Here is an 11,628-nt window from a genome sequence, read left to right on the forward strand (position 1 = left end):
TAGCCTCAATTTTCACGCACAATTTGCATAATATTACCTAACTATAATTAGGTAATTAGAACGATTCATTGAAGAGACTTGACCCCGGACCTACTAATCTAGCCTCACTTTTCTCGCATATATTGCATATCAACCTAACCATGCTTAGTAATCGGAACAATGTGTCAAAGAGACTTGAGGCAGGGAAAACTAATCTAGCCTCAATTTTCTTAAACACTTTGCATAAAATAACCTGACCATAACTAGGTAATTAGAACGAAGCATTAAAGAAAAAGCATACTAATCTAGCCTCAATCTTTCACGCATACTCTATGTAATGTAACCTTACAAAACTTAGGTAATCGGAGAAACGCGTTAAAAAGAATTGAGTCAGGGCATACGAATCGAACGTCATTTTTCGCGCACACTTTTCACAATATAAATTTAACCATGCTTATGTAATCGGAACGCCGCTTTAAAGAGCTTGGAGATGGGACATACTAATATAGCCTCAATTTTCACGCACCCTTTAAGTAAAATAACCTAACCATGCATAGGTTATCCGAACGACCCGTTAAAGAGACTTTAGACGGGCCATACTAATCTAACTTGACTTTTTATGCATAAATTGCATAATATAACCTAACCATGATTAGGTAATCCGAACAACGCGTTAAAGAGACGAAGGGGCACACTAATATTGCCTCATTTTTCATGCAAACTTTACATAATGTCGCCTAACCATGCTTTGTCTAAGCAGAACGACATGTTAAACAGACATGAGTCGGGATATACTAATCTAGCCTCATTTTTTGCGCACACTTTCTGTAATATAACCTAACCATGCTTAGGTAATCAGCATGACGCGTTAAAGAGACTTAACATAGGGCATACTAATATAGCCTCTATTTTCACACACACTTTTCATAATATAACCTAACCATAATCAGGTAATTAGAACGACGCGTTAAACAGACTTGAGACGGGGCATACTAATCTAGCCTTACATCTCACGAACACTTTGCTTAATATAACCTAACCATGCTTAAGTAATCCTACCGTCGCGTTAAAGAGAATTGATATACTAATCTAGCATCTATTTTCATGATCAGTTTATGAAATTGAACCTAACCATGCTTAGGTTTTCAAAACGACGCGTTAAAGAGACTTGAGACGGGCATACTACTCTACCCTCTTTTTTCACTCACACTTTGCATAATATAACCTAACCATAATTAGGTAATTAGAACGATCTGTTAAAGAGACTTGAGAAATGGCATATTGATCTATCCTCTATTTTCATGCACACTTTGCATAATATAACCTAACCATAATTAGGTAATTAGAAAGAAGCGTTAAAGAGACTTGAGCAGGGACATACTAATCTAGCCTCTCTTTTCACGCACACTTTTCATTATGTTACCTAACCATGCATAGGTAATCGGAATTACGCGGTATAGAGACTTGAGCCGGGGCATACAAATCAAGTCTAATTTTTGGCGCACACTTTGCGTAGCATAACCTAACCATGCTTAGGTAATCATAACGACATGTAAAAGATATTTAAGACAGAGCATACTAATCTAGCCTCACTTTTCATGCATAAATTGTATAATATGATCTAACAATACTTAGGTAATCTGAACGACCCGTTAAAGTGACTTGAGACGAGACATACTAATCTAGTGTCACTTTCCCCACATACATTGCATATTAATAGCCTAACCATGCTTAGGAAATCCGAACGACACGTTAAAGAGACTTGAGACTTGGCATACTAATATATTCTCAATTTTCACGCACACTTTGCATAATATAACCTAACCATAATTAGGTAATTAGAAGGATGCGTTAAACAGACTAAAGACTGGGCATACTAATCTAGCCTAACTTTTCACATACACTTTCAATAATGTTACCTAACCATGCTTAGTTAATCGAAACAACGCGTTAAAGAGATTTGAGTCGAGGCATATGAATCAAGCGTCATTTTTTGCGCTCATGTTTTGTATTATAACCTAACCATGCATAGATAATCAAAACGACGCGTTATAGAGATTTGAAACAGGGCATACTAATCTTGCCTCACTTTTCACGCACGCTTTGCGTAATATAACCTAACCATGCTTAAGTTATCCGAATGACGCGGTTAAAGAGACTTGAGACGTCACACACTAATCAAGCGTCACTTTTCACTTTTCATCCAAATGAAGCACTTTGAAGTACTACCCCAATTTGATTTTTAATTTTAAGTAGCACCCCAATTCCAATTGAAATTTGCATTGGATGTCCAATTAGGCTTGACTGCCCAGTTTGGTATTAATTGCTTAACATTAACATTTTCATTTCCTTAAAGTAATCCTCAATTCTCTTTGTACCTTGCCTTAGGTATTGAAGTTTTGGGTACATCTCTCTTTGATAATACGAAGGTACAAATCTTCTTTTCATCACATCTTTAAAAGCTACCCACTTCTGCGCCGAGCTACTACCATTTGTTCAGTAAAATGACTAACCACTAACTTCATATGATTCTCATAAGAAAATTTATGTCAATCAAAAATCAGATCTACCTTTTTCTCCCACTCCAAATAAGCTTAAGGGTTAGTCTTACCGGTAAAATTGGGTATTTGAAATATTATGCTACCTAAATTTTTATCCACATCGTCGTGATTATAATGCCAATCGCTACCATAATGACAACCTTGATTGCCTTTACCAATTTCGTATTTCTCCTCGCACTATGACCAGCAACAAATCCTCTACCTAAATTAGGCTCATGTCCATCAAATTCATCATAATCGCCATAGTCAGCGCGTTATTGATGCCCATAATTATGAAATCCCATGTTCACTCCTACATTAGGTGCATTCTCTCTCCCATTTATTGCATTTGCACCCAAATTTGGAGCATTTTTCTTCACTAGCCGATTTGCAAGTCTGCTTAATAAGCTCCATTCTTTATAATCGTTCTACCAGATTAGCCATACTCCTTTGTACCCTTTCATTTTCATGACATTATGCTAAAGGGATACCTTCATGAGGTAATCTAGTTGTATCATCACCAACATGTTCACCTATCAATCCACTCGACATAGTGACCTGGAAAAGAATGATAGAAAAGAATTGCGAAGAGAGAAAAAATTGTTAGATAAACAGATTCCTCACACACTCCCTCACGTATTTGCACTCAATAGATGGGGATGCTCACTCGTGTTTAACACACAAAAATAATGATCTCACAAAGCTTAAGTCACACCACTCAAGCTTTATATCAAGTATTCTTATGTGAATCAATTCAACTACAAATTTCCAACCAACCCTTATGAAAATACTAATAATCAAGTATTAAAAAAAAGGTCAAATGTTGTAAAAAGGCCAAATCTTTCATGAAATTTTCACAAAAGTCTAAACCTTTAAATTTTATCCAATTTGTCCTAAAACGCATTATTTCTTTTCAATTTTGTCTAACCTTCTATTGCTAATCAATTTTGCTGATGGGGCGCCTACGCGGCGTGGCACACAATGTGCCACCATGATAATTATTATGTTAAAGTGCAAATAAATTCTTCTATTTTTAAAAGAATATTTACAATCTCAAACTTTAAATCATTTCAACTTAACTATTAAAATTTAATTAAAAACAAATAACTCAATCAAATCTAAATAGTTTTATTAAAAATAATTTAATCGTTTCTTAATATTTTTATCGTACTCCTCCGAGTTCCACCGCCAGCACTGTTTTATGGCCGCTTCAATTTTTTCCAATTGTCCCTACCAACACTGTCAGATTTGTTTTTTCAGTTACCGTTCTTCCCAAATGAAAGAACAAATATTTATTTTCTCAATTAATAAAACCTAAATAAATATAATGAAAACTTAATTAAATAAAATAAAAAAATTCAATAAAAAATTCAATTAATTTAATTTTTTTTTTTAAAAACAATTAAAAAAAATTAAACCAGTTGAAATGGGTACATCTTCTCCGATGAACCCAGTTCAACTGGTTTCATCATGTTCTTCCGAAATGGGAAGAACAGAGAAGAACCAGAATCATCTATTTCTTCCCATATGGAATATCTGGGATGTTATTCTTCCCAAACTGGAAGGAACAGATCCAGGAAGAACAAATGAACCCAGTGGAACTGGGTTCATTGGAAAAGATGAACCCAGTTCAACTGGGTTGTTAAATTGTTTTTTTTATTTTTAGTTTTAAAAAATATTAAAATTAAATTAAAATTAAATTTGTTTTATTTTATATATGGCCTAACTACTCGACAACCCCCCCCCCCCCATCCACCCCACCTTTATTCCCTTTTGCAAATATATCTCGACGTAGAAATTTCTCCAATTTTATCCTAATTTTATGTTTTAATTGTACCCTAAAACTAAATTGACCTCTTTTTACTTGAAAAAAGATTTAAAATAACCCTCCATTTTAAACCTATATTTCAATTAGACCATAATATTACTAATAATATAAAAAATGAAAAATTATGTTAAACATTTTTATAAGTGAAAAGAGGTCAATTTAATGATTTGGGGTACAATTGACCATAAAAGGGCAAATTAAGGTAAAATTGGAGAAATTCCTACGCCACGGTATATTTGCAAAAGGGGCTAAAGGTAGGGTGATTTTGAGTGATTAAGCCTTTATTTAATTGAAATTTAATTATAATTAGTTAGGTTTTATTAATTGACAAAATAAATTTAACAACTTTAAGTTCTTAATGAAATTAATTAGTTTGATTTACTTAATAGAATTCAAACATTTAATTAGTTTAATAGAGTTTTGATTTATGAAATGTGCTAAAAAATTTATAAATATAAAATTGGTAAGTTTTTTAAACATTATGATTTTATTTTAAATTTAACCTAATAATTCTCATGGTGGCACATTGTGTGGCATGTCACGTAAACGCCACATCAGCAAAATTGATTACAATTGAGGATTGGACAAAATTGAAACGAAATAATGCGTTTTAGGACAAATTGGATAAAATTAAAAGGTTTCGACTTTTGTGAGATTTTATAAAAGATTTGGCCTTTTACAACATTTGCCGTAAAAATGCAGTATATATCAAAAAAAATTGCAAATGTGGACCCAGATCAAAGAAAACATAATTAAAAGAACGAAAAACTCAAACTGAATCAAATGACAAATTAAAAAAATAAGTAGATGCAAGAATGTCTGGAAAAGAATAAAAAGGTAAAGAAAAGTAATTTGGTAAATAATCAAAGAAAATCCTGTATGAGTTTGTAATGATTCAAAACAATTGAAAACAACCTAAGAGGCAATGGACATACTAAATAAAGATTATAACCTGTCTGAAAACATTAATCTGATTTGAAAAGATCTTATATGGTATTAATCCTTTCAAATTCAAAATTTACAAATAAATAAGTCAAAACAAGTTTATAGGCAAAATCAAATTCCCTTTAGATTAGGAAATAAACATTATGACTTGATTTTCAAATAATAACCCCTACAATGCTCTTGATTACAGCCTACAAATACTACAAAACTTCACTTGCACAAATTAAATTATGAAATCAAACATACAAATATACTAACTGATGGATACCGAATCAAAACATGAAATAAATAGATCACCAACCTGATTTGCAAGAGTCAATTCTCTGATTTCAAATGATACGAACCTTCAGCGATAGTCTATACGAATCCTTAATGCAAAGCTCAAGAACCCATATAATCACTAACCTAAAAAACCCAATACCTATCTGGTTCAAAACCCTAGGATCACTCTAGATCAAATTATAATGATCATGTAGGATTAGATACTTAAAGATTAAGCCTTTTAAAATCGTTATTACTAGTACGCCACAAAGATTGATCAGATCTTTGATAAGAGAAACGAATTAAATATGAATACAAGAATAAAATAAAGGTTATAATCTGTTTGTAAAACACTAAAACAAAGTATTTATAATGTCTCAGTCGCCAATGTCTTTGAATATTAGCACAGCCTTGTATATAGCTATTTAAGGTCTCTTGAAGCTCCTTGGCTCGTGACCTTGTAATTGGTCCTTGGGATAAACTCAAGGGGTCTTGGACATGCATTCTGCCTCTTCATCAAGCCAATCAAAGTCAGCATCTTCAAGTTTTTGAAGTCCTAGCCCTTCCGTAACATTCCCTCCTTCTTTTGGATTATTCGTCCTCCAATTAAATACCTGTAAATAGTTTAAATTCAAAATAATAAACCCTAATCTTCAATATTATACAAAGCCAATTCTTCATAATCTTCATTTGAAATGCTTTAAATATCAGCACAACCTTGTATATAGCAATTTAAGGTCTCTTTAAGCTTCTTGGCTCGTGACCTTGTAATTGGTCCTTGGGAAAAACTCAACGGGTCTTGGATATGCAGTTTGCCCTCTTCATCGAGCCCATCAAAGTCAGCATCTTCAAGCTTTTGGAGTCATAGCCCATCCTTAACATTTCCTCCTTCATATGGATGATTCGTCCTCGAATTAAATACCTGTAAATAGTTTAAATTCAAAATAATAAACCCTAATCTTCAATATGAACTTGGAATATATTATACAAAGCCAATTCTTCAGAATCTTCATTTGAATTTCTTTGAATATTAGCACAACCTTATGTATAGCCATTTAAGATCTCTTGAAGCTTCTTGGCTCATGACCTTGTAATTTCTTGGAATAAACTCAACGGGTTTTGGATATGCATTCTTCCCTCTTCATCAAGCCCATCAAAATCAGCATCTTCAAACTTTTAGAGTCCTAGCCCATCCGTATCATTCCCTCCTTATTTTTGATGATTCCTCCTCGAATCAAACTCATCGCCTACATCAAATGGAGTTATATTAGCAACATTGAATGTATCACAAACATTATACTCACCATTTAAATCTATTTTGTAGGCATTATTATTGATTCTCTCTAGCACTTGAAATGAACCATGTCCCCTTGGACTCAATTTTGACTTTCTTTGGTTCAGAAATCTTTCCTTTCAAAAATGAACCCAAACTTAATCATTAGATTTGAAAATAATGCGCCTTTTGCCTTTATATATTTGCCTAGCCACATTTTCATTTCGCTTCTCAATTCTTTCTTTCACTTGTTTTTGCATCTTTTGAACCAAATCAGCCTTAGAAATACCATCTGGATTAACAAGGTTAGTCACAGGCAAAAAATTTAAATCAATTAGAGACAATGGATTAAAACCATACACAATTTCAAAAGGTAAAGTGTGTGTAGAGCTATGAACACCCCTTTTATATGTAAATTGGACATATGGTTATAAATCCTCCCCATATTTTAAATTCTTAGAAATTAAAGAGCGAAGCAATTGCACCATGGTTCTATTAATCACCTCAGTTTGCCCATCTGTTTGTGGATAGTAAGTAGTAGAAAATAGTAACTTAGTACCCAATTTAGCCTAAAAACACGCCAAAAATGAATAAGCAATTTTGTGTCCCTATAACTAATAATTGTCCTAGGTATCCCATGCAAACGCACAACTTCTCGAAAGAATTAATCAGCGATATGGCAAGCATTATCAGTTCTATGGCATGATATAAAGTGCGCCATCCTGCTAAAACGATCAACCACAACAAAAATACTATCCTTACCCTTCCTAGTTCTTGGCAAACCAAGTACAACGTCCATATACAAATCTGTCCAAGGCATATTAGGTATGGCTAAAGGTGTATATAAGCCATAAGGTTTCATTTTTTACTTAGCTTGCATGCAAACAATACATTGACTACAAACTTTATGAACATCTCGTTTCATGCCAGAACAAAATAAATGATCCCAAACAATAGCATACGTCTTACTAACCTCAAAGTGACCCATTAGGCCACCACTATGTGCCTCGTTCATCAACAGCAAATGCAAAGTACAATTATGCACACACAACCTGTTCATTTTAAACAAAAATCCATCAAAGACCTAAACATCATCAAATAAATTCCCATTAATACAAGTTTCATACACGTTTCCGAGATCAATTTCATCTTTGTACAACTCCTTAATATACTCATAACCCAACATTTTAGAATCAAGAGTATTAAGAAGTGCGTACATTCTTGAAAGTGCATCAGCAACCACATTTTCTTTACCTTTTTTGCACTTGATCACATAGACAAATGTATCGACAAACTCCATCTATTTAGCATGTGTTCGATTCAACTTGTTTTTCCCTTTTAGATGTGTCATGGATTCATGATCTGTGTGAATCAAAAACTCTTTTAGGCACAAGTAGTGCTACCATGTTTGAAGTGCTCGTACCAAGGCAAATAACTCCTTATCATATGTTGGGTAATTCAAGACTTCATTTAGTTTCTCACTAAAGAAGCAAACTGGACGCCCCTCATGCATCAATACAGCCCCAATTCCAACACCACTTGCATCACATTCAATCTCAAAGATTTTGTCAAAGTTAGGCAAAACTAACAAAGGCGCACTACACAGTTTTTCTTTAAGTAAATTAAAAGCATGTTCTTGTGCATCACCCCAATTAAAAGAAACATTTTTCTTGAATAATTCATTCAAAGCTGCAGCCAAAGTACTAAAATCTTTAATGAAACGCCTGTAAAAGCTAGCAAATCCATGGAAATTCTTTAATTGACTCACATTAGTTGGTTTTGGCCATTCTTGAATAGCTTTCATCTTTTTAGTATCAATTTCTAGACCATTAGAACTAACAATAAATCCCAGAAAATTGACTCGATCTAAGAAAAAACTACACTTATTAAGGTTTGCAAACAACATTTCTTTTCGGAAAACTTCTAAAACAGCCCTAACATGGATTATATGATCAAAACTAGACCTGAAATAAACTAAAATATCGTCAAAATAAACAAACACAAATTTACCAAGAAATTCACGCCAGGCATGGTTCATCAATCTCATGAATGTACTAGGTGCATTTGTAAGCCCAAATGGCATAACTAGCCACTCAAACAACCCATATTTGGTCTTGAAGGCAGTTTTCCACTCATCCTCATATTTCATGCGAATTTGATAATAACTAGATCATAAATCAATCTTAGTAAAAACACATGCACCATGCAATTCATCAATCATATCGTCTAACCTTAGGATAGGATTACGATACATTACCGTTATCTTATTAATCGCACGACAGTCCACACACATCCTACAGGTGCCATCTTTTTTTGGAACTAAAATCACAGGAACCGCACATGGACTTATGCTCTCTATAACATACCCTTTTTCCATTAAATCATCCCATTGCCTTTGAAGTTCCTTTGTCTCTTCAGGGTTACTTCTATAGGCTGGTCTATTTGGTATGGCAGCCCCGGGTACAAAATCAATTTGATGCTCAATGCCTCTTTCAGGTGGTAAACCACTTGGCATATCATCGAGGAAGACATCATCAAATTACTTCAACAGATCACAAAATTGTCTTGGCAAGGCAAGATTAAAATTATAAGTGTTCAAATAAATATCCTTGTAAGTAACCAATAACACTACCTAATTAGATTGCATGCATGCCTAATTTCGCCTTCTCTAGCTAAAAAATTATCCTTTTTGTGTTTTGGTTTCTCACTTGACTGAATACGATTGTTTTACTCACTCGTTAGTGGTTCACCAATAGATTTGGTGTTTTTAGTTTCACCAAGAGGTGTTAATGTAACTTTTATTCCATCCATTGCAAAATTATATCTGTTAAGGAACCCTTGCCATGGTCTACCTAATTAGATACGTCCAACATGCATTGGTACTACATTCCATAGCACCTCATCATAATGACCTGTTTAGTCACTTTAATCTCACCATAATTATTAAGCCAAAGCAATCTATATGGTCTAGGATGAGGTATGTCAGTCAAATTTAATTTTCGAACCATAGCAATACTAGCAACATTAGTACAACTACCACTATCAATGATAAGCTTGCAATCCTTACCTTGTACATGGCATCTTGTGTGAAAAATGTTGTCCCACTGCTGCTCTAAGTCATTATTTTCCTTCATGTGTACACTAAGTGTACGTCTAGCAACCAACAAATCGCCTCGCATTGGTTCTTCAATACCATCATCACTAAATTTTTCAAGTGATGGAATCTCTTTATTATCACTTTCTACACTTTCAGTTTCAAATCCACTGTGATCCTTGAGCACCATTGCTCTTTGATTTTGACATTGTGAAGAATATGACCATTACCTAGGCACTTGAAACATTTTATATCTAGGTTTCATACCTTAGGTGTCTCAGATTTGAATGGACTGTTTGGATCCGTCACTCCTTTTTACTTGGAATCCTGCAAAACAGATTTGTTAGAATCAAATTTACTATCATTTGAAGTACTCGAAATTTGCTTTCGAATTTGAAGTAGCACCCCAATTTGAATTAATTTGCATTTGATGTCCAATTAGGCTTGGCTGTCCAGTTTAGTTTTAATTGCTTCTCAATCATGACGACGAGGTGCATTCTTCAGAATATTCATTTGAATTGCTTTGAATATTAGCCCAGCCTTGTACACATTTAAGGTCTCTTGAAACTTCTTGGCTCGTGACCTTGTAATTGGTCCTTGGGATAAACTCAATGGGTTTTGGACATGCATGCCGCCCTCTTCATCAAGCCCATCAAAATCAGTATATTCAAGCTTTTGCAGTCCTAGCCATCCGTAATAGAAACATGCGTTAAAAAGACTTGAGACAAGGTATATTAATATAGCGTCACTTTTCCCGCACACATTGCATATTAGCCTAACCATGCTTAAGCGTTAATGAGACTTGCGACAGGGCTTACTAATCTAGCCTCACTTTTCTCACTCACTTTGCATAAAAAAACCTAACCATAATTAGGTAATGAGAATGACGTGTTAAAGACAGGGCATACTAATCTAGCCTCACTTTTCACGCACACTTTGCATAATATAACCTAACCATAATTAGGTAATTCAACGACGCGTTAAAGAGACTTGAGACATGGCATAATAATCTAGACTCACTTTTCATGCATACTTTGTGTAATGTTACCTAACCATGCTTAGGTTATAGGAACGCCGCGTCAAAGAAACTTGAGTCTAGGCATACAAATCGAGCCTCATTTTCCGGGCACATTTTGCGTTGTATAGCCTAATCATGCTTAGGTGATCAGAACGATGTATTAAAGACATTTGAGACGGGGCATTCAATCTAGCCTTAATTTTCACGCACCCTTATATAATATAGCCTATTCATGCTTAGCTTATCCGACTGATGCGTTGAAGAGACTTAAGAAGGGACATACTAATCTAGTGTCACTTTTCATGCATAAATTGCATTATATAACCTTACAATTCTTAGGTAATCCGAATGACGCGTTAAAGAGACTTGAGACGGGACATATCAATTTGGCGTCACTTTTAACGCACACATTGCATATTATAACCTCACCATGCTTAGCAAATCCGGACGGCGCGTTAAAGAGACTTGAGACGGGAAAAACTTATCTTGAGTCACTTTTCACGCATACATTGCATTATATAACTTAACCATAATTAGGTAATTATAGTGACTCATTAAAGACACGTGAGACATGACATACTAATCTAGCCTCAATTTTCACGCACACTATGCATAATGTAAAATAACCATAATTACGTAATTCAAACGACACGTTTAAGAGACTTGATAAAGGGCATCTTAATCTAGCCT

At 34.3% G+C, this 11,628-nt stretch overlaps 1 pseudogene; it reads right to left on the reverse strand.

Annotated features, from left to right (window-relative positions):
* Positions 1–6,035: 6,035 nt before the first annotated feature.
* Positions 6,036–10,347, reverse strand: LOC126656986 (uncharacterized; annotated as a pseudogene).
* Positions 10,348–11,628: the final 1,281 nt, after the last annotated feature.

This window comes from Mercurialis annua, linkage group LG7 (assembly GCF_937616625.2).
Source record: "Mercurialis annua linkage group LG7, ddMerAnnu1.2, whole genome shotgun sequence".
NCBI classification, from domain to species: Eukaryota; Viridiplantae; Streptophyta; class Magnoliopsida; order Malpighiales; family Euphorbiaceae; genus Mercurialis; species Mercurialis annua.